Source organism: Tursiops truncatus, chromosome 2 (genome assembly GCF_011762595.2).
Source record: "Tursiops truncatus isolate mTurTru1 chromosome 2, mTurTru1.mat.Y, whole genome shotgun sequence".
In the NCBI taxonomy this organism is placed as follows: Eukaryota; Metazoa; Chordata; class Mammalia; order Artiodactyla; family Delphinidae; genus Tursiops; species Tursiops truncatus.
Window position 1 is genome coordinate 32325818 of NC_047035.1, and position 24781 is coordinate 32350598.

The 24781-nt window shown below is 42.8% G+C and overlaps 1 protein-coding gene across 3 annotated transcripts in view; it reads right to left on the reverse strand.

Annotated features, from left to right (window-relative positions):
• Positions 1-24781, reverse strand: part of SMOC1 (SPARC related modular calcium binding 1) — a 151280-nt gene that overhangs the window by 122140 nt on the left and 4359 nt on the right. The gene's annotated exons all lie outside the window — the stretch shown is intronic.

The following is a 24781-nucleotide window of genomic DNA, read 5'->3' on the forward strand; positions in this document are numbered from 1 at the left end:
TATATTTTCTCAGTGAAAGAAGAAGCAAGGCCATGACCTGAGGATGAGGAGGGAGGTGGATGTGCTGGAGGTTGAGGGGAGAATGTGTGGACTAGTCTTCTAGAACAAAGGGAGATTGAATGGGCTAGAGACACAGAACAGGACTGCCAGGTAGCCCTTGGGATAAATGGGAACAAATTTCAGTGAGAACAGAAGGGTCTCATCAGTGAGCATCAGTGTCCAGTGAGCATTCCAGTTGGAAACAGGGTAAGACTTACAGATGGACCAAGACATTCTAGTCACTGGGCCCCTCAAGAGGGAGCCTTGTCTTATGACAGCAGCTACTTCACCAGACCCAGGCAGCCCTGTTTTGTTTTTTCTTCCTTCTTCCTTCTGGTGCCTCCCACTTCTGACTGGCTGTTTAGGAGCATTTCACATCTGTCAACGCATAGAAGAGGCAAGGAACAGCAAGGCTGACTACCCTGAAGGCGTCGTAGTTTTTGCAGAGGTCAGCAAACTCCTCCGGGGGACACATCTGGTCCAGCTCCCTGTTTTTGTGAATGCAAAGCTGTATTGACTTTATAACACAGCCACACCCACTCTTTGACTTATTGTCTGTAGCTGCTCTCACACTACAATTAGCAGAGTTGAGTAGCAGAGACCCTGTGGCCCGCAAGCCTAAAATAGTTACTATCTGGTCCTTTACCCAAAAGTTTGCCTACCTCTGATTTAGAGCAATGGTTTGCAAACTTTACCATGCATCAGAACCTCTTCTGGGACTTGTTAAAAACAGATTACTGGGGGATTTCCCTGGTGGCGCAGTGGTTAAGAATGCACCTGCCAGGGCAGGGGACACAGGTTCGAGCCCTGGTCCGGAAGATCCCACATGCCGCAGAGCAACTAAGCCCGTGAGCCACAACTACTGAAGCTGTGTGCCTAGAGCCCGTGCTCCGCAACAAGAGAAGCCACTGCAATGAGAAGCCCACACACCGCAATGAAGAGTAGCCCCTGCTCGCCACGACTAGAGAAAGCCTGTGTGCAGCAACGAAGACCCAACGCACCCAAAAATAAATAAATAATTAAATCTTTTAAAAAAAACAACAGATTACTGGGCCCAGCACTGAGAGTATCTGATTCAATAGGTCTGGGGTGGGGCCCAAGTTTACATTTCTCACAAGGTCCCAGGTGATACTGGTGCTGCTGGTTCAGGGACCACACTTTGGGAACCACTGGTTGAGAAAAAACCCTGAATATGTCCACATTGGTCTACTGTGCTCATCTCATGAAGATCTTATTCATGACTCTGTAGTAAACTTGAGCTTTTCTGTTCTAACTTTAGGTTCAAATGTAAAAACAGTTATTCGAGAAAAAGACACACAACTCTTTTTTTTTTAAATTCTCTTAACAGGGAAGGGATAAGTCAAGGAGAAAAAGCTGAAAGAGCCTTTTCCCATTCCTACTCTTCTGCCTAGAAGGTAAGGCTATAGCCAGAACTCTAGAAACCGTCTTGTGACCTTGCAAAAGGAAGCCACAGTGTAAAGATGATGGTATAGAAAGATAGAAGAACCTGGGTCCCTAATGATGTCGAACCACCAAACATCTGGAGTTCCTTTATGTGAGTGAATAAATCCAGATATAAAGAAGCCTTGACAATAGTTGAGTCTCTGTTAATTGCAGCCAGACACCACTCCTAAACACTAGAGGCTCAGGGTATATCAAAATATAAAGATATACTGAAACAAGGTTACCAAAATTGTATTACATTTTAAATATATACACTTGACAAATGAATGGGCTTTTTCCACACATAAAATGCAATTTACTATAATTGTGCTGTTTACCTCTTTCAATCCTGAAAACTGTAACCTCATTTGGAAGCAATATCCAAAACATTTAAATAGAAATGCAAGTTAAAACCACAATGAGATGCCACATACCTACTAGAATGCTGAAAACAAATACAAATAAATAAAAAATCATGACAATACCAAGTGCTGACGAGGACACAGAGCAACTAGAACCCTCATACACTGATGATGGGAATACGAAATGGTGCAGCCACTCTGGAAAAATGTTTGACAGCTTCTCATAAAGTAAGATATACACTTACCCTATGACCCAGCAATCCCACTCTTAGAAGTGAAAACTCATGTGCATACAAAAACCTGTACGTGGATGTTTCTAGCAGCTTTGTTCAAAATGGCCCCAAACTGGAAACAACCCAAATGTCCTTCAAGTAGTGAGTGGATAAACAAACCATGATATATACTCAGCAATAAAAAGGAACAAACTATTGATACACGCAATAACATGGATGAATCTCAAATGCACTATAATAATACATGAAAGGAGCCAGGCTCAAAAGACCACATCATTCCATTTATAGGATATTCTGGAAAAGGCAAAACTACAGGGACAGAAAACAGATCAGCGGTTGTCAAAGGTTAAAGGAGGATGGGTCGATTAAAAGGAGCAACATGAGAGAATTCTGGGGGCTGGTAGCACTGCTCTGTATCTGTATTGTGGTGGTTACACAACCCTGTGTATTTGCCAAAAAGTCATAGAACTGTACACCAAAAAGCGTTTCATTTACTCTACGTAAATTTTAAAATAAATTTTAAAAAAATTTAAATGAATGCCCTTCAGGAAAATAGGTCTGGGCATGGCTTTCCTGGGATGTTCTCCTTAGCTCCAGCCTCAACGTCCGCCCCAACCTATTCTATCCCCAGTCCCCACCCCAGACACCGTCTGGACGTCCCCTCCCCCGCATCTAATACAGTGGTAGGCAGAGAGGATCCTCTGCCAAATCCTGGACACATTTTAACACCAGCCACTAACTGGCACCCCTGAAACTCAGAACAATAGCCATATTGTATGCGGCCCCATACAAGCCACTGCATAAACATTAGCAACAAGTTCCATGGTGACTCCCTGCTACTGGCCTTTGCAGCTGCCCAACTGCCAGGACTTGAGGATCTGCCCAGGGTAACGTGGAGTCTGGATACAGTTCAATATGTCAGTTAAATCTATAGCTCATAACGGTCTCAATCCTTGGAAACCCCCTGGTAATAATATAGACAACAGACCCACTCCCACTGGAGTCCCCCAGCTTCAGGCTTCCTAACAGTTTTCCTTGATGACCTCCCAGAGGACACTGTACCCTAAAACTTTGAATGTCCAGGGTTAAGCCGTGAGAGTCAAGCCATGGAAAATCCATCAGCTAAGGAGGGATTCCGACCAGGGGCACACTTGACTAGACACCTCCTCTGTATAAACACAGTGTGTCTCTCTTAACCTTATGCAGCTACTAAGCCTGGTTTACTAAAAATTGAGTATCCGAGACTTATTGCAATAGGGGTACTTTTGTCAACCAAAAAAAGAAACCCTTCGAACATAAATCATTTATGGCGCCCTCCACATTAGCTGGCATGAAATAAACAGAGCCTGTCTTGTGGGCAAAAGGTGCCAGAGTAGCTCGCCAGCTTCAGGCCTCCTGCCTGGCCATCATAAACTCCACCCTACATGCTTGAAATACAGTCAAAACCTTCACAGAAAGATTTCTTCCCAACTGTTTCTTTCCACCCACCTATGCTTGGTAACCTGAAGCCCGCTCTGATGTGCTATGAAGGCAGAGTCGTGTGTTGGAAAACACAAGGGCTTGGTAATAGACAGACTTGGATTCAAGTCCAGTCTCTTCCTAGGGCCGGAGCACTTTTCTCAAACCTTAGCTTGCGCACTTATCAGTGGGGATAACTGGTCCCCTCTGCAGGACTGTTGACAGAAGTAAATGAGAGTCTATGTAAAACATCTAACATAGACTTGACTCATAAAACGTGCTCATCACACTTAAGAATGCTTTCCCCCAGGTAATTGCCTCTATCTGGAATTAACCCACGTCAACCTGAAAACATCGCTAACACAGAAAGCAGAGGCAAATGATCAGAGGCCAGGAGGAAACCATCTGCTCCAAGTCAGGGAACCCAGTTCAAAGGGGTAACTGATATGTGAGGGAAGAAAAAGAAACTTGGTCTCCAGTTGTGTCCCCTTTTTTTAAAAATTGAAGTATAGTTGACTTACAATGTTGTGTTAATTACTACTGTACAGCAAAGTGACTCAGTTATACATATATATACATTCTTTTCCATATTCTTTTCCATTATGATTTATCACAGGATATTGAATATAGTTCCCTGTGCTATACAGTAGGACCTTGCTGTTTATCCATTCTATATATACCAGTTTGCATCTGCTAAGCCCAGACTCCCAATCCATCCCTCTCCCACCCCCATCCCCTTTGGTAACCACAAGTCTATTCTCTACATCCGTGATTATGTGTCTGTTTCATAGATAGGTTCATTTTAGATTCCACACATAAGTGATATAATATGGTATTTGCCTTTCTCTTTCTGACTTACTCAACTTAGTATGATAATCTCTATTTGCATCCATGTTGCTGCAAATGGCATTATTTCGTTCTTTTTTATGGTTGAGTAGTATTCCATTGTATATATGTGCCACATCTTCTTTATCCATTCATCTGTCGATGGACACTTAGGTTGTCTCCATGTCCTGGCTATTGTAACTCATGCTGCTATGAACATAGGGGCGCATGTATCTCTTTGAGTTATAGTTTTGTCTGGATATACACCCAGGAGTGGGATTTCTAGATCGTATGGTAATTCTATTTTTAGTTTTCTGAGACGCCTCCATACTGTTTTCCACAGTGGTTGCACCAACTTACATTCCAACGAACAGTGTTGGAGGGTTCTCTTTTCTCCACACCCTCTCCAGCATTTGTTTTTAATGATGTCCATCCTTACCAGCGTGAGGTGGTACCTCATTGTAGTTTTGATTTGCATTTCTCTAATAATTAGTGATGTGTCACCTTGACTAATAATCACGTGGGTCCCTTCCTAGGGAGTGTTAGACCAATAAACCTCTGGTCTCTCGATCCCCCCATCCTCATTCACACCCAGGTAGAATTCCTTTTGGCCCAAGAATCAATGAAAAACAAATTAAATGGCTAAGGTCCATGAGAACACAGATTTTTAAATGTATTTTAACTGCTCCTACCTCCTAGGGTACTCTTGGAAAACGCCCTGACATTTTCTGGAAACCTTTTACACAGCATAACTTAAAACCCAAAATTGTTTTCCAATGGAAAATAGCTCTTCACAAAAATAAGAGAATGAACATTCATGAAAGATACAGTCACAATTTTGAAAAACTTACACAAACCCTCACCAGAAATCATGTTACCCCAATGCTACACTCTGAAATGAAAGCTGTCTTTCTCCCCAGGCACACTTTCCACCACCTAGACACAGCAAGGGGAATTTCCTAAGTTGGAATTCAATGTATCAGTCTATAAAATCAATGTGAAGTCCAACAGAGACATGCATTTGCTTAGAGAAGTTTCCAACAAATAGAGAAGGGCATGACCCAATCCCTGCTATCAGATGGAGTTTATTACCTGTTCAGATCATAAGGTAATGTTTCACACACTAGTTAAATTACGCAGCATACAGAGTAAACATGCACTATGATTCAGACTTACAAGAAACTCACACACTTAGGATGAAATGCTGGTTGGTACCGTTACCAATAGGTGGTTATTCAGCACCCGATACAATGTTGAGCCTGGAAATATAGAAACTGAAGACAGGTCTCTTGTCTTCTGAGTTCTTTTGACGTAGTTGGGAATGGGGTTCCTGCCCTCAAGGAGCCCACAGTCTAGTGAGGCAAAAAGACAAATTACAGCAAACAAACCAATCCATCACCATTGAGGGCTTCAGCAGAGGTGAGTGTATAAAGTGCTGGGGGACAGAGAGGTAGAAGAGAGGGGCACTTCAAAGAAACAGTCCGGAGAGTTGAATTCTCCCAAATAAAATTCTCCCACAAAATCCACACACACACACACACACACACACACACACACACACACCAATACCTCAGATGAACAGGAGAAAAGGGGGAAGGAAAGAGAAAGAAAACCGAAAAAACCACTCCCCTGCACCGTTTCAAGCCCAGCCCGCCCCAAGTCCTAACTGTACCTGAGGAGGTTACTGCAATAGACCAAAATGGTCCCCTCTTCCAGCCCCCAACTCTAACAGGAAGAATGTCGGAGGGCACTGGAAGGCCAGCGTGCCACCCGCAGAACCCAAGGCACCGTCAGAGTTAGAGAAGCAGCCAAGATACACATATTTTTCAAAGAACCGGGAGAAAGGCCAGATGAGACAGAGGGCAGAAAGGATGCTGAGGCCCAGGCCCTCCCAGTCTGGCTAGCAAACTCTCAGGGGTCTAGCTGTGTTCTTTCCTTCTCTGCATTTAAACACAGCCTGTCCTGTGGCCAGTCTGTCCTGGTTCCCACCATCCTCTGAGCAGCAGCCAGCAAGAAGGTGTAACACGGCTTCATGCGAGGGGACAAAACGTCAGGAAAGGCGACAGCCAGCCCTTACCTTCCTGCCTGTAGATAACTGTGCAATCCTATCGGTCAACATTCACGTTGGCAACGAACAGACATGCAGCTTCAGTGGCGGCTCCATTTCTATTAACTGTTTTTATACACAAGAACTGCAACTTCCTTTTAAACAAGGAAAACGAAAATCTCCATGACTCCCCCACTCAGAGGAAACTATCAACATTTTAATGTGTATTCTTTTTCTGTGCATATCTATCATTTACAAAATGGGACTCTACAATACTATATACAATGGATGGACCTCCATTTTTTCCCACACTAAATCCATTGTGAACTTATCCATGTCAAAAACAAAGCACAATTTTTATAGATTGTGCCACAGGTCTATGCCACAACTTACCTACTTTCTATTTAGGTTCGTTCTTAACTCTTCTCTTCTGTTTCTGTCTTATCCACCCTCATTTTTACTGACTGTCACTGAATTAGTGGCACATTGTCCTTACCGGCAGATTCTGTGTCTGGTGAGGACCCAACTCCTGCCTCCTAGATGGCATCTTCTCACTATGTTCCCACATAGCAGAAGGGGCAAGAGAGTTCACTGGGGTCTCTTTTATCAGGGCACTAATCCCATTCATGAGGGCTCCACCCTCATGACCTAATCACTTCCCAAAGGCCACCCCGCCTCCTAATACCATCACATTGAGGGGTTAGGATTTCAACATATGAATGTGGGGTGGGGGACACAAACATTCAATCCATAACACTCTAAAACTCAGTAACTTAAAGCAACAATTTTGCCATGCTCACAGATTCTGTGGGTCAGGAATCCAGAAACGGCACAGTGGGGATAGTTTTTCTCTGTTCCACGAAGGACTCAAAGAGTTGTTGAGTGGTCTCCCCTCAGGTGCATGTGCTGGAGAAATCTGTCCTTTTGGAGACAGTGGCACTTATCATTCAGATAAGTTTCCTAACACGAGCAAGAAATGCATTCCACCAACAAGTGAGTTCACGCACACACCTAACAAGTGAAGATCTAAACGGAGACAGCTGATTTCACTGCCTCGACGGCAGAGGTGGGAAGAAGTTCCACAAAAGTTCATTTCTTGTAAAGCTTAGTTTATGACATAACTACGTCAGTCAGAACTGTTGCAAATCAGTCTCTGTTGAAAATGACAGCAACTAACATCAAACTGACTTAAGCCAAAAAAGTATATGAGCTATTTATTGATGTATAACAAACCACTCCAAGATTTAGTGGCTTGAAATAATTTATGATTCTGTGGGCTGACTGGGATCTTCCTCTGCTAGTTTCACTCATGCAGTTGTATTCAGCTGGCATGCCCATTAGGCTGGAAGGTCCAAGCTGGCCTTCCTGACATGGTGGACAATTGGTACCAGCAGTTGGCTGGAGCACTCCTGTTCTCCTGCACATGGCCGCTCATGTAAGAAAGACTGACTTTCTTACATGGTGGCCTCAGGGCAAAAGTCCAAGAGGGTGAAGGCAGAAGCTGCAAGGCCCCTTGAGGCCCAGTCTCCAGAGCTCACACAGGGTTGCTCTCAACACATTCTATGAGTCAAGGCAAGACACAGGCCAGCCCAGATTCAAGAGGTGAGGTCATAGGCTCCACCTCTTAATGGAAGGAGCCACAAAAAAACTGTGGCCATGCTTTAGCCACCACAGAAAGTTACTGGCACATATAAATGGGAGAAACAGGGGAGCTTTAAGCCTAGCTGTATCCAGATGCTCACAACATATTATCAGAAATCTGTCTCTTTCATCTCTCAGGTTTGTTTTGCTCTGTGCTGGCTTTATTCTCCGGCAAGCTGTTCATTCGTCAGGACCAAGTGACCACCAACCACTCTAGGCCTACATCCTCACAGTGTCCCAGCCCAACCAAGAGTTTCTCTTCCCCAACAGTTGCAACGAAAAGTCCCAGAATTGAATTCATGGGCCCAGCTTGGGTCTCGTGACCATCCCTGACCCGAGAGAGAGCACACACTCATTGACCAAGCCCAGGTCACACCCGCACCCAGCAACTGGGAGGGGGGATCAGTGCACTTCGATGATGGGGACTGAGAGTAAGGGAGAGGTTTCTCCCAGAAGAAGGTAGAGATTCTATTACCAGGAAAGAGCGAGTAGATATTAAGCAGACCAAAACCTCAGATGTTTACTACAATAGGCTTCTCAGTAGGTCACAGGGCAGACTCCCCACAGAATACAGTGAATGGCTCTCTCCCAATGCATCATGCAACCAGGCCAGCTGAAAAGTGCCCGTTTCCCAGTGGGGTAGTATGTGAACCACTGAATGACTTGTTGCACATCTGAAAAACAAAGACGTCAGACAAAGCCTTTGGCGCCATGCACTTGCACAATTCTTCCATCTGGCAAAAGATGTCCTTTCTTGGGCATTTGTCACATTGCTCCCAAAGATGCCCCTCCCTAGTAGGAAGCAGAATGCTTTGTCTTTTAACTCAGTGGTTTTTCTGGATCAGATGCAAACACGATCTCCCCTTTGCCTCCCACGGTCCCATCAAGGGCCAACTCATGAATGAATAAATGAATGAGAGAATGAATCAAAATACCCCTCCCTAACTACAGCTGTGCTCAGATCCAAAGCCCTCGGGTACAGGGAGCAAAGACGGTCATGGAGAAATCCAACCAGTCTGTCTCTTTGGAAGCTCTTGGACTCTGCTGTACTAATCTACCCTGGAGCTTTCATCTTTTCATCTTCATGGACTTCTCCTGAGTACGGGACAAGGAACTGGAAAAAGCAATCTTCGTTTTAAATTTTATCATGTGGTAAGGCAGGTGCATGTGGCCCTTAAGACTTGTCTTCCACGGAATGGGACACTAACCTTTTAGAACTGCTGCCCAGATAAGATTCTCAAGTTCATGCCAGTACAGGAACGTCTCCAAACCCCAAACAAGATGCTCCTCTACCCTCAAACATGAACATAACACTTGGGAGTGTAGAGGCCAGAGACTTCAAGAAGCTCCCTTCCTTCCAGGGAGCTTGTCTTGATATATGTAAGTAACTCCTGGCAAGAGCAAATGGAACTTATATTTGTTTATGTTCTTTTAAGTCACAGGTTGCCTAAGCCATGGATTCCAGTCCATTTATTCCTTTCTAAAATTTTAGCCTAAAGAAGCCTCAAACTAGAGTATGCATGAGAATCACCTGTGGTACTTTTTAGAAATGCAGATTCCTGGACCCTGCAGCATCTCAGGTGAGCTACAGACTATACTTTAGGAAATATACTCTTTAAGAACTGCACATCTACAGGATGTAACAAGATTCTTATCTGCTGGGTCTCAGCTCCTCAGAACTGGCAAAATTCAACGCTCCATGAGTTGGACCAAGCTATTGGGGTTATATGGTCATGAGCCCAACCAGCCTTGGTTAGGACAGGTATGGGCAAGCAATCTACACTGTGATGCACAACCGACTTGCTTTAGCTCTGGGGAATACCTGGTTATCAGGTTTTTCACACGTAATACAAGGGGAGAGCCTTTGGGTGTTGGGGACAGGCAAGAATATGTCCCAGGGTCTCACAACAAACATCAGAGAAAAATCCCTTCATGCTTCCGGCAGGAGGAGAAGCAGCCTTTTTGAAACAGCCAGAGCATTCTGTTCATGCTGTGAACGAGGCCGGCCCTCCAGAGAAACTGTTTCACCAGGGCCTAACTCATTGGGGTTTTATCAGAGCCTAACCAACCTGGCGGAAGAGAAATACCCAATTCCAGCCCCTTCTAGCCATCCTACCCACCTAAGGAGAGGAACACACTGAGAAGCACTTGTGAAGTTCACAGTCCAGAGGCCCAGGCTCACTAAAAGACTGAGCCCTAATCATAGGACTGTAGAACACTTCCCTGGCCCCTGCACCTCACCACCATACCACTAAAGGTCTATTTATTTACAATCATTTCTACCCAGTACATCAGGTCTGACTTTCAATTAAAAATTACAAGGCTTACTGAAACGGAAAAAGCATAATTTGAAGAGACAGAGCAACCACTGGAACCAGACGCAGATATGGCAGAGATGTTCGAATTATCAGCTCAGGAACTTTTTAAAAACTATGATTAGTATGCTAAGGGCTCTAATGGAAGAAGCAGACAATATGCAAGAATAGATGGGTAATGTAAGGAGAGAAGTGGAACTTTTAAGAAAGAATCCCAAAGAAATGCTAGAGATAAACACTGTAACAGAAATTAAGAACACCTTTGATGGGATTATTAATGGACTGGACACAACTGAGGAAAGAATCTCTGAGCTTGAGGATATAGCAATAGACACTTCAAACAGAAAACTGAAAAGCAAAGAAAAAAAAGACTAAAAAAAAAAAAAGAACATAATATCCAAGAATTATTGGACAACTACAAAAGGCATAACATGCATGTAATGGGAATATCAGAAGGAGAAAAAAGACAGAACAGAAGAAATATTTGAAGAAACAAAAATTGAGAATTTTCCCCAAATAAACATCAGACACCAAACCACAGGTCTAGGAAGCTCAGGGAACACCAAGCAAGATAAATTCCAAAAACTACACCTAAGCATTTCATATTCAGAGTGCAGAAAATCAAAGATAAAGAAAAAAAATCTTCTAAAAAGCCAGAAGAAATAAACACCTCACCTATAAAAAAGCAAAGATAACAATTACATTGGGGTTCTCCTCAGAAACCATCCAAGTGAGAAGACAGTGAAATGAAATATTTAAAGTGTTGAGAGGAAAAAAAATAAATCAACCTAGAATTCTGTATCCTACAAAATTATCCTTCAAAAATGAAGAAGAAGTAGGCTTTCTCAGACAAAAACTGAGGGAATTTGTTGCCTTATAAGAAATAATAAAAGAAGGTCTTCAGAGAGAAAGAAGATTACTTAAGTCAGAAACTTGGATCTATATGAAGAAAGGAGTAGCATTAAAGAAGTAATAAAAATTTTTATTTTTCTTATTTGATCTAACAGATAACAATTTGTTCAAAATAATAATAGCAACAATGTATTCAATGATGATAGCTTATGTATAAGTGAAGTGAATGACAGCAATGATACAAGGGACAGGAGGGAGGAATTAGGAATACTTTGTTATTATATAAGGTACTTGCACCACCCATGAAGCAGTATGGTGTTATTTGAAAGTGGACTTGAATTAGTTGTAAACGTATATTGCAAATTCTAGTGCACCTACAAAAAAAGTTAAAAAAAAAAAAAAATATATATATATATATATACAGACAGACAGAGAGAGAGAGTTGATATTCTAAGAGAGGAGAGAAAATGAAATCATGTAAAATGCTCAATTAAAAACACAAGAGCAGAAAAAAAAGTGGAAGACAAAAATAGGAACAAAGAACATGAACAACAAATAGAAAACAGTAGCAAATATGGGAGATATTAATTCAAAGATATCAATAATCACTTTAAATGTCAATGGTCTAAATACAGCAATTAAAAGTATTTAGATGGAAAAAAGTGCGTGTGGTTGGCAAAAGCCGCCTTATCTGGAAAGAGCCCTCCAGGAAGTCATGCTAACAGCAACATGCTAACAGTTTCTGAAATGCTGTAAAAGCAGCCTGGAGATCAGATGCAGGCCCACCCACAGGCTCTGATGGGACTGGCTTTCCAACTCCAGGTAAGGGAAAGCTAGGCATCCAGTGAGCGGAGGAGGAGGCCTAGAAAAACCAGGCGCTGCTCCTCTAGCTCCATGGAATTTGCCTGGGGACCAGATCTGGGCACGTACTGGGCAGTCACTGGGCAGCCTGACCCTTATGACCCTGAGCTCAGAAATAATGAGGAGGGCCTTCTGGTCACCTCTTACCAGCAACCTACCATGCCAGGAAAGAAAGAAAATGAAAGAAGACTTCAGGAAGGAGACAGTGTACAGTTGTCTGGAGAAGACATGGCCACATGGCCTATGGAGGAAGACCTCGCCGAAGAGCATCTTTCCTCCACACGTTTCCATGAGGGGGTCCTCCTGACCTCATGGTAAAGGCATAAGAGGAGGGAGATATTTGATTTATTGCACACAAAAAAACTAGCTTTGTTTTAAACAAAAGGAAACAGAACCACAAATTAGACATCTTCCACATATTGATGAGCTTTTGAGCTTTAATTCCAAGGGGGAAAACTATAGGAAAAAAAGTTTGGTTCTCATAGGAGTCATCTTTCTTGTTACCTCTGTTCTTTTTATGAATAGTTAACATTTACTGAGCCTCCTGCCATTACTTCATTTAAGCTCCACAATGACCCAATGAGGTACATAATATCTTCAAATTACAGATAAGGAAGCTGAAGCTTAGAGGTTAGTTAATTTGCCCAAGGACACAACAGCTAGAAAGCAGCAGAGCCAGCAGAAAGTAGCTTAATCTTAGGTCTCTCTGGCCCCCAAACCACTACTCTGCACCGACTCTGGATGGGCAAGAAAGCCTCAAATGGTAGCAGCTCAGACTTCTCCCATCACCCAACAGTGAGACGGAAGGTGCATTTCATTCTCCAGGTAAATGCAGCTTTAATGAAAGAAGAGATACAAACTGCGAATCAGCAACAGATGTGGGCCCAGTCTTTTTCTAAGCCTCTCTCTTGACGGCAGAAGAAAGTACAATAACACACCACTAGGAGAGGGCACGTGATCCTCAAAGCAAAGGAAAAGATGAGAAGGATGGAAATGATGCATCTTGTCCTCTGTGTAGCTCCTGACTTCAGGCTGCCTGGGCCAGTGCAGATGTGAATCTGCCCCAAGAGGCAGGGAAAAACCATCCACAGAAGGAGAGCCCTGGGCATTTTCAGACGCTCTTCAACAAACATAAAGGGTTTCCACTTCAACCCTCAAATTGAGTATTGATTTGAAAAGGTCTCCCAGGAAAATATTGTGCCAACCAAAATACACATTCCCTGTGCTCCAGACCGCTTGCCATTTAATTTGGGCACGTCTGCACTGATTGCATTGCTATTGACAAGCATGGAGAGTCTTACGCCAAGATCTACCTTCGCTTCAAACTGTATCTATCGCGGGTTACTTGTTCTATTTGCTCAGCTGCACATTTCTTAACTGAAACCTTCAGAATTTGCAGAAACCGGAATCCATGTCTTTTAGAGACTGAGAAACCAGAACCCTACGAAATGGAAGGTATAATAACATGGATGGTGAAGATTCTGCATGTCCTGAGTTTTTTGGCCACATGTTCCAACCACTGTACATTGGTGAATTGGCCAAAAGCAACTCAGAAATATAATCTTCTCCTAAAATTCAGGCTATTTCCTCCCCTTGGCCAGATTTTTGCCACTTTCCCAAGTTCTCCAGGACATCTTTGAATGGAAAAGTCAGGGACAGAGCAATGGAGAGTGGAGACCTGGGTTCTGGCTCCGGCTCTGCCACCAGTTAGCTGTGTGGACTCAGGACAGTCCTTACCTAATGTAAAATGAAGGACCCCTGAGATTCCTTCCAATTATGGGACTATGTGGTCATGTTCTCTTCATGTTGGGGGCCCTCTGGAATCATCTTCATTCGGCCGATTCTACTCTGAAAGTATCCAAACTTTTCCTACGTTCGCTTTTTCTTATCAGCTCCTAACCTTGGGATGCCTGCACTGGTGGTCCCCTTGGAGGTCACTTATTCTTCCTGTATTCTTCCTGTAATTCTTCCTGTAATCCTTCCTGTAATGATGAGGGAACTGGTCACACAGTAACAGGAGAGCTCCCTCTCTGGGCTCTGACCATGAATGTCTGCACGCTTCTCACCACACGTCCCACCCACCACTCTGCTGGGCTACGAATGTGACAGATCCCCAGATGGATACTGTGCTTGTTGCCCCATCATCCTTTCCACCCTTCCTTATACAGCCATGTGGTCAGGAGGAGGTAGGAAAAATAACCTGACTGCCAGCTCCAGAAATGGGTATCTTCTTTCCTACCCTGCACAGAGATCAGTCTAAGGAATCTAGGCCTACGTCACTCACAGCATGACACTCTCCTGGCCAAAGGGGTTGGTTAAAAATGGGCATTTGATTCAACTTAGATCAATAAGCTAAGAGCCAAAGTTTTCTGAGAGTATCTAGGAAAGGGTGACTGGAAGCCAATTCTCTCTTCCCTCCCCTAGAAAGTGTGATGTTTAGCTATGAAGCGTGGAACCACTGCAGCAATTCTGCCACCAGGAAAAGCTAGGCTTCAGATTAAACAGACACCACAAAAAGGCAGAGGGAAGAGACATAAATGCTCTGAGTGTTTGATAACACCGTTAAGTCACCAAATCAAACCAATCCTGAAACCTACTTTGTATCTGTACCTTCTATTACTTGAGCCAATGAATCCCCTTCATTGGATAAGCCAGTTCAAAACATGGTATCTGTTTCTTACAAGATAAATTCCCAACTAATGTGTACGTACCAAAGATCACACACAAAGCTGATCTACAGTTACACTTCAAAGGCCTCCCGATTAGCACCAGAGAGTAAAACCAGCTCCCTCATGCTCTTAACTATTTCCACCAGAAACCAAGGAGACTCCCTTCCTAGGCCACCAACCAAGAATTCAGGCAGAGTTTCTCTCACAGTGCTGGGGTCACGTGCAGCCTCCCCACTGGGAGGCCAATGCTGAGAAGGGAACATTGGCCCCCAGGCCCCCTTCCTCTGTACCCCTCCATGCCAACACAGAGACCGAAAGACGGCAATGCCACACAAAAGGTAGAAGTGCTTTTCAGTATCACCTATTACTTGTTTAAAAATCAGTGACAGGGCTTCCCTGGTGGCGCAGTGCTTGAGAGTCTGCCTGCCGATGCAGGGGACACGGGTTCGTGCCCCGGTCCGGGAAGATCCCACATGCCGCGGAGCGGCTGGGCCCGTGAGCCATGGCCGCTGAGCCTGCGCGTCCGGAGCCTGTGCTCCGCAACGGGAGAGGCCGCAACAGTGAGAGGCCCGCGTACCTAAAAAAAAAAAAAAAAAAAATCAGTGACAACAGCTAACAAATTAATGGGTCCCAAAATGACCATCGCTGGGTGCTAATATCACAAATGTTATGTGCCTCCTGATGGAAGTACACACCAACTGCCATGAAACATACTTGCCCGAAAAAATATAAAACCTACATCTAATCAAGCCTCCGGATCTCACTATCATTTTCCAGGAACATGTTACACAACTCTATGGAAATGTAATCAGCAAAAGTTAGTGTGGAAAATCCTAGAACACCTGTTTATTCAACAAATAAATTACAAAGTTAAAAGGAGGTGGAGAGGAAACTCGTGGATTAAAAGAGGATTAAGATACAGAGAAGCCAATACGTGGACCTTAAGTGGATCTTGATCTGAGACATAATCAGGGAGATTTGACTGTTGATTGAATTCTACATTGTAATCCCTGTATTAAGGGATGGTTGTTAATATTCTTTGGTTGTGATGTGGTTTTGTGGTTAGGTGTTTTTTAATGTCTTTTTCTTTTAGAGATATATATGAAAATATTTATGGATGATAAGATATAATGTCTGAACTTGCTTCAAAATAATATGATCAGGGGACTAGAGGACGGGTGGAAGAATCGAGCTGTTGTTGGAACTGTGTGAGGGTTCCATAAGAATTCACTAATGCTAATCTCTGCTTTTTTGTATATATTTGGAAGTTTTCATAACAAAGAAAGGTTTTTTTTAATGAAGGGAAAGGACCCAAAGATGAAGGAGAGTCTAAGCTCTTTGCCAAAGTCCTAGTGTCATTTCCAAGAAAGCCTGTTTACTCAAAGTAACACTTTCTATATAAATTTCCCCAAGTAATTACCTTGACAGAATACTTCTGGTTGACACATCTTCTTTCCAAATGTTATTGAGAATTTCTGAAACACAGGACAAGCACTCCTCCCACAGGGTTACATTAAGAAGTTTAATTCGCAGAAAATACTATATAAATTCATATCAAACATTAAATCAGTGTCTGACCTGTGTAGTGTATTTGTTGCTGCTTGTGCAGTCTGAGCCTTCATAAACTTATTCACCTTAATTTCCATAACCTTAGCAGGGAGAGACCTTTCTCATCCTGACACCAAAGACAGAAACCATAAGGACAGATTAGTTACGCAAAGATGTAAACTTCAGAAGATTGAAACCAGTGTCTTTTCATAATGAAAGGCATTTGCCAGACATGACAGCAAAACAGATTAATATCTAGTATTTAAAAAAACAAAAAACCTCTTCCCAAGTCAGTCTGTGAGGTGAAAAAAAAAAAAACTACCACTCCTGTTTGAAAAATCAGCCAAAATTCAGGACAGATGATTCCCGGAAGAAAAGGAACTAATGTAGGACTGCCAGATACAATATAGGATACCCAGTTAAATGTGAATTTCTGATAAGTAACAAATAATTTGGGCCATACTTATTCTAAAACACTACTTGTTGTTTATCTAAATTCCAATTTACGCAATTTACAATTTAGGCAATCCTACTTTTCATCTGCCAACTCTGGCAACCCTAACTAATGGCCAATAAATTTGAGAAAATGATCAACCTCAGCTCTAATTATCAAGGGAGAGCAAATACAGCAAAAAGAGCAGAGGTCCCACCAGGCAGGGGTGGAAGAAGGACACTGCACCTGCACCCACCTGGCCCACCTGGAGCTCAGGGGAGGAGGCATGACCTTAGGGCCTCACGAGGGCAGGAGGGAGGTAGCCAGCACTTGAGGCAATGGGGTCACAAGTTTGGTTGAATGGCCCTGAGCATTGTCTTCAGGGGAAAGAAAAAATATGATCAGAGGCTTGGAGCAGACGACCCCGTGCAGAAGCAACACTTTTATTATTTGCTCTTAAAACTTTGCTGTGATCTATCCAAATGCATTTTTATCTTTTATGGAAAATGTTATGATGTATTATGTAATACATACAAAAAGGAATTTAAATATCTGTGCACTCACCTTCCATTTTAAAAACCTAAAACATTCCAACCGATGCTCCTCTCCCTCCTGCCCTCGCACCCTAGGTAACCACTATAACCTGAACTTCAGAGTTACCATCGCCCTCAATTTTCAGAATTTTTTTTTTTTTTTTTTTTTGCGGTACGCGGGCGTCTCACTACTTGTGGCCTCTCCCGTTGCGGAGCACAGGCTCCGGATGCGCAGGCTCAGCGGCCATGGCTCACGGGCCCAGCCGCTCCGCGGCATGTGGGATCTTCCCGGACCGGGGCACGAACCCGTGTCCCCTGCATCGGCAGGCGGACTCTCAACCACTGAGCCACCAGGGAAAACCCTTCATACATTTTTTACATATGTTTGCACCCCTAAATAAAATACGTATAGTTGTCACATGCTTTCATCCTTCATATAAATAGCAGCATAACATATGTATTCTACAATTTGCCTTTTTTCACCCCGCATTTTGATTATGAAATTGATCCATAATAATGAGTGGTGCTTTATATTAGTCAGTTTCAGCACCGTGTAATATTCCATTATTTGAATATACCAAAATTTCTATTTCTCATCTCCTGTTGACGGACAGTTAGCTGGTTTACAATGTTTGCTACTACCAAAAATTGCTGCTGTGAACATCCTTAAACATGTCTCTTAGTATACATGTCAGTGCGTTACTCTAGGGTATATGCTGGAGTGGAATTACAAGCTCAAAGAGTGTGTGCAACTTCAACTGTAATTCTACAAAGTGATTGGACTCATTTATATTCCCACCAGCATCAATAAATGCATTTTTTACAGTTACATCCTGCTGAGGTTAATTGAAAACTCTCCTTTAAAGCAGACTGAGTTCAAAGCATGCAGAAATTGAGTCGGAGGCCTGGTACTAATAGTTACTAACCCTAAAAATCAACCCAACACGAACACGAGCTGGCTGTGTCTTATGTAGATGGGGATTGGGCTGGATTGAGACAGCTTTGGGGATTTCTTTAAATCATGCATGTTTTAATCTTCATTATTTTCCTCTAAGATTAAAATATGCTCATTGTAAACAAAATTATTTTAATTACTAAGACGCATCTTATAGAAATGGAATATCCCCCGATGAACACCATTAACAGCATGACATATAATCCACACAATTTTTCTATACATAAGCCAACTTTTTTTAATTTAATTTTATTTATTTTTTTATACAGCAGGTTCTTATTAGTCATCAATTTTTTTATTCAAACAGAAAGTCACAAAAATTATAATCATCCTCATCAGTTCACTCAGTCCCATGTAATTAATTTTTTTTATCTTGATCTTTTGTTAGCACTTTTATAAATTCATCAGTTTTCCATTAGAGTTCTGAAAATGCTTATTCATTCAGTTCAGCAGTATAGTCAGTTACCAGAAACATGTACTTGTCAGAGTCTTTTCCATGAATTCCTTGAAGATGAAACCCTTTTATAGGAACATTTTTGCAAAAGCATCAGAGTACACCCAGAACTGTCTGTAAATGACAAAAGACTTAAAAATGACCACGGTTAAAGATTTGATGAAAGTTCATAATAATGCAATTGACAAGAAATTTAGTTATTTCTGAGATACACATTTTAAAATAATAACTAGAATTATGACTTATAACATTATACCAGAACATATAAGATTTTTAGGAATTTCATGTAATGTCTGAAACATTTATATTAACATATTTCCATACAAATAACCCAAAGAAAGTTTAGTATTGGTTTTTTTTTTAAATTTAATTTTATTTATTTTTTTATACAGCAGGTTCTTATTAGTCATCAATTTTATACACATCGGTGTATACATGTCAATCCCAATCGCCCAACTCATCACACCACCACCTTCAACCCCACACCACTTCCCCGCCTTTGTGTCCATACGTTTGTTCTCTACATCTGTGTCTCAATTTCTGCACTGCAAACCAGTTCATCTGTATCATTTTTCTAGGTTCCACATATATGCGTTAATATACAATATTTGTTTTCCTCTTTCTGACTTACTTCACTCTGTATGACAGTCTCTAGATCCATCCACGTCTCAACAAATGACCCAATTTCGTTCCTTTTTATGGCTAATATCCCATTGTATATACGTACCACATCTTCTTTATCCATTCGTCTGGTGATGGGCATTTAGGTTGCTTCCATGACCTGGCTATTGTAAATAGTGCTGCAATGAACATTGGGGTGCATGTGTCTTTTTGAATTATGGTTTTCTCTGAGTATATGCCCAGTAGTGGGATTGCTGGATCATATGGTAATTCTATTTTTATTTTTTTAAGGAACCTCCATACGGTTCTCCATAGTGGCTGTATCAATTTACATTCCCACCAACAGTGCAAGCAGGTTCCCTTTTCTCCACACCCTCTCCAGCATTTGTTGTTTGTAGATTTTCTGATGATGCCCATTCTAACTGGTGTGAGGTGATACCTCATTGTAGTTTTGATTTGCATTTCTCTAATAATTAGTGATGTTGAGCAGCTTTTCATGTGTTTCTTGGCCATCTGTATGTCTTCTTTGGAGAAATGTCTATTTAGGTCTTCTGCCCAGTTTTCGATTGGGTTGGTTTTTTTTTTATATTGAGCTGCATGAGCTGTTTATATATTTTGGAGATTAATCCTTTGTCCATTGATTCATTTGCAAATATTTTCTCCCATTCTGAGGGTTGTCTTTTTGTCTTGTTTATGGTTTCCTTTGCTGTGCAAAATCTTTTAAGTTTCATTAGGTCCCATTTGTTTATTTTTGTGTTTATTACCATTACTCTAGGAAGTGGATCAAAAAAGATCTTGCTTTGATTTATGTCAAAGAGTGTTCTTCCTATGTTTTCCTCTAAGAGTTTTATAGTGTCTGGTCTTACATTTAGGTCTCTAATCCATTTTGAGTTTATTTTTGTGTATGGCGTTAGGGAGTGTTCTAATTTCATTCTTTTACATGTAGCTGTCCAGTTTTCCCAGCACCACTTATTGAAGAGACTGTCTTTTCTCCATTGTATATCCTTGCCGCCTTTGTCATAGATTTGTTGACCATAGGTGCATGGGTTTATCTCTGGGCTTTCTATCTTGTTCCATTGATTTATGTTTCTGGTTTTGTGCCAGTACCATATTGTCTTGATTACTGTAGCTTTGTAGTATAGTCTGAAGTCAAGGAGTCTGATTCCTCCAGCTCCATTTTTTTTCCCTCAAGACTGCTTTGGCTATTCGGGGTCTTTTGTGTCTTCATACAAATTTTAAGATTTTTTTGGTCTAGTTCCGTAAAAAATCATAAGCCAACTTTTTTTTTTTTGCACAAAGGGGATTATGTATTTTGGGTTGCATTTTACTTCTTTTTACTGTGTAATATTTCTTTACAAGGAAAGAAATAATCTACATTTACCAAAAATTCTTTTATTCAATAAATATTTACTAAGCACCTGTTCTTGAACAGGATGGAGTCTATAAAGAAAATTAAGCAACACCACCATTGCAAGACTCCCAGGCTAAAACGAAAGAAACTCATAGATGAAGGTCATAATAATGGCTCCCACTTATCAAGCACCCTCTATGAGCCAGGCACTGTATCAGACCCTTAATGAATGTGGTAGGCAAAATAATGGCCCCCCGAATGATGCCCATGTCCTAATCCTAGTAGTGCTACAGTATATGGCAAGGAGGAATTAAGGTTGCTAATCAGCTGAGCTTAAAATAAGGAGAACAGTCTGGGCTCTCCTGGTAGCCCAGGGGTCAGAAATCACAAGGTCCTTAAGTGGAGAAGAGAGAAGCGGAAGAGTCAGAACCAGAGAGATGGAAGCATGAAAAAGACTTGACCAGCTATTGCTGGCTTTGAAGGTGAACAGGGGCTACAAGCCAAGGCATGCAGGCAGTTTCTAGAAGCTGGAAAAGGCACGAAAATGGATTCTCCCCTGAAGCCTCCAGAAGGGAACTCAGCTCTGCTGATTATTTAACCCAGTGAGATCTGTCTTAGACTTCAGACCTCCAAAAATTTGTGTTGCTTAAGCCACTAGGTTTGTGCTACGTGTTACAACAGGAATAGGAAGCTAAGACTTCCCACTTCATCCTCCTCCACCCTGGAACATAGACACTATGCCTTCCATTGGACAAACTAGGGAACCAAGGACCCAACAGGTTAAGTTATTAGCCCAGGCTCACAGTGGCAGAGACAGACTCAAACTTGGATCTGTCTACCTCCAAAGCCTGTGCTGAGGCTGCCCCACTACCCTCCCTCTACGGTCAGCTAGAACACAGGGCAGATGGGGACACGCACTACCCTAGGGGTAAGCAAAGCACAGTGGGTGAGAGAACCCTTCCTGGGGCGAGGCTGGGAGGACTGTGTGGAGGCTTTTGAATGATGAGCGGGATTCGGACAGACAGAGATGAGGAGGGAAGGAGAGGTCAGGAAATGCAATGCAGTTCAGTGCAACCAAAGTCTGGGGCACATGAGGGTGGGGATATACAGTGAGAGGCTGGGCACCTCAGTGAGAGACTGACACTGTCCAGTATGACAGCCACTAGCTACACGTGGCTATTAACATTTACCCTTAATTGAAATCAAATTAAGTTCAAAAGTCAGTTCCTCAGTTTTACTTACCACATTTAAAATTCAATAGCAAAAAACCCCACAAAAACAAACAAACAAACCCACAAAAAACCCTTCAATAGCCACATGTGTCTAATATTGGACAATGCAGATGTAGAACATTTCCATCCTAGCGAAAAGGTCTATCGGACAGCACCACTGACGAAGGGGAGTCGTTGGAGTCATTGTTTTTGAGCCAGTCAGGGGCACTGTGCACCTGAAAGCAGGCTCAATGTCCTTTTATAACACTGCCCACCTCACCCTCTTACTTGTTACTGCTTTTGTGTCCTCTCCCCTGGGCCTTTGCAGAATTTTTCAAGAAGAGATGCATGATAAACATGCCCCCAAAATATTTTTAACTCCCAGCGCTGTCTTAGAGATGTTATCTAGTCCTAAAAATGAACCATTCTGGGAAGTGGGTCCAGTTTTTCTCCACTGCCAATACTTGAAAACAAACAAACAAACAAAAAAAAAATTTGGCCCTTATCTAACGGAATCAGATCAATGCTGCAGTGAGAAATGGTTTTTAGGGGAAGGGACACAGTCGCTCACATTTGCAGAGTATTTGTCAGGTTTCAAAGCACCTGACACATTATCTCCCAGAACCTGGCTCCATCCCGGTCCTCCGTGATGGTGGCAGGGGCTCTTCTGAGGCTCCAGCTCTTCTGAGTGGCCTTTCCTGCTTTGTAGAGGCTGCCCTGCTTTGGCTCCAGAAAAAGGAGGCCGACATCAACCAAGGCAACGGCTGGGAAGTACATAGAGCTCCACACCTAACGTGCTTAGATGTCTGCCAAAGGTAAGATTAATTTGTGATCTAGCGATTGAGTTTAGAATGACGTCAGGTGCAGAAGGAAATCCAATTAATTGCTATACTGACCTATGTCGCTTTGGCGTCTCTGTGAGGCCGTTGGGAGTGTTGGTGGAGATCCAGTTCTCCTATCCCCTCAGTGACTCAGGGTTCCTGCACGGCACATATGTACAATGCTAACCCTGTTTGGCATGCCTCACAAGCAGCTCCGATCGATTTCCCATCCGCAGCTTAACCCTTGTCCTCTCCCAAACTGCTCCGCGGTGACAAGCTCAGGAGGAAGGGGCCCTCCACATGGACATACCCACCCCCCAGCAATGCCAGGAACTTGGCTGCTTAAACAATAGATCTCTATGTGGTCGGGAGAGAAAGGGTGCCCTGTACCTGCTAAGCGGGGCCATGCTCCCCTCCCCAGCCTCTGCCAGGGCAGGCGAGGGAGGAGGTTGGAATGAAGGCAGCGATCAGTCCGAAACACGCCTCCCCCACCCCCGCTGGCAAATAAGGCTTCTGGCCCAAGCGTCAGCTGGTGAACTTTTCTACTCTGCAGGGCTGGGGACTCAGATGTACAGGGCTGATCCCCCTGAGCAAGGGAGAGAGAAGACTGCCTACCGCGGGCTCAGCTTTACAAATGAGCTTATTGGCCAGCTGATGTAGATATTTACGCCGGAGCCTGGGCCGGCTCTGGGTATAACCCAGCGGTCCCCAAGCTTTTTGGGACCAGGGACCGGTTTCGTGGAAGACAATTTTTCCACGGACGGATGGGGGGCGGGGATGGGTCAGGCGGTAAGGCGAGCGACGGGGAGCAATGGGGAGTGGCAGATAAGCGTCACTCGCTCACTCGCCGCTCACCTCCTGCTGTGCGGCCAGGTTCCTAACAGGCCACGGACCCCTACCAGTCCTCCTCCGCCCGGGGTTGGGGCCCCTGGTCTAACCAGCCAAGAATTCAAAGAAAAACCAATCATCACTCCCCAACGTGGTATTTTCTAAGATGCACATCTGGAAAGGGGGAGGAGGGAGCAGAGGAGGCAAGAAAGGAGTCTCTACAAAGGGAATTTGTGTTTGCCTGACCTCAGGTGCAAAGAATGGAATTAAACATAATCTTTGGCTCGTGACACACTCAACATTGGTCTAAGCAGGAGCCACTCTTATTTTTTATTAAATAAGCTATTGATCTTTACCAATGGACAAATACTTCCAAACTCACGCCCCCCCAAAAAAAGAAGATAAAGTATTGATACTAACTTACACTAACCATATGATTTTCCTGGCCAATCCAACCCTCTGCTTCACCCTAACCTCCCCCGATCCTGTGTACCTTGTTTTTCTTTTCATATAGTTTTCTTGCAGCTATATGTATTCCTAAAAGTGTTTTTATTTAACTTTAGCTATTTATAAATTTATAAAAGATGTCACGCTGCATCTTTCAGTGCATTTCTTTTACTTAATATCATATTACCCAGATGCGTCCATATTTTTGCATGTCACTGTTGTTCATTTGTTTTGACTGACTATAATTCTCCATTGTGTGAATACATCACAATTTATTATCTACCCTCCTACTGATGGGTATTTGAGCTCTTTCCAGGCTTGTGATAGTGTGAACACGGTTGCATATGTCTCCTTCTGGACATAAGTTTCTCTTGGGCATATACACCTAGGAGTGGAATCCCTGGGCTGTAAGAAATGTGAATGTTCGGGAATTTCCTGACGCTCCAGTGGTTAAGAATTCCTGACAGTCCAGTGGTTAAGACTCCGTGCTTTCTCTGCCAAGAGCTCAGGTTCGACCCCTGGTCGGGGAACTAAGATCCCACAAGCCAAGAGGGGCGGCCAAAAAAAAAAAAAAAAAAAAAAAGTGAATGTTCAACTTTAGGAGATAATGAGATAATATCAAAGTGTTTTCCATTTGATTGAATTTCCTAGAGTTTCTAAGATGATTGTCTCCTCTTCCTGTCTTCCTCAGTTTTATTTCTTTAAATTTCACATGTCAGCTCTATCAAAATATTTAAATGAAATTCTTGGTCTAACACCTTGAGTAGCCCCTCAGCTAAAACCCCCATGTGGAAAAAAAAAGCTTTCTGTCCTGAACACAGACAATAAGAAAGG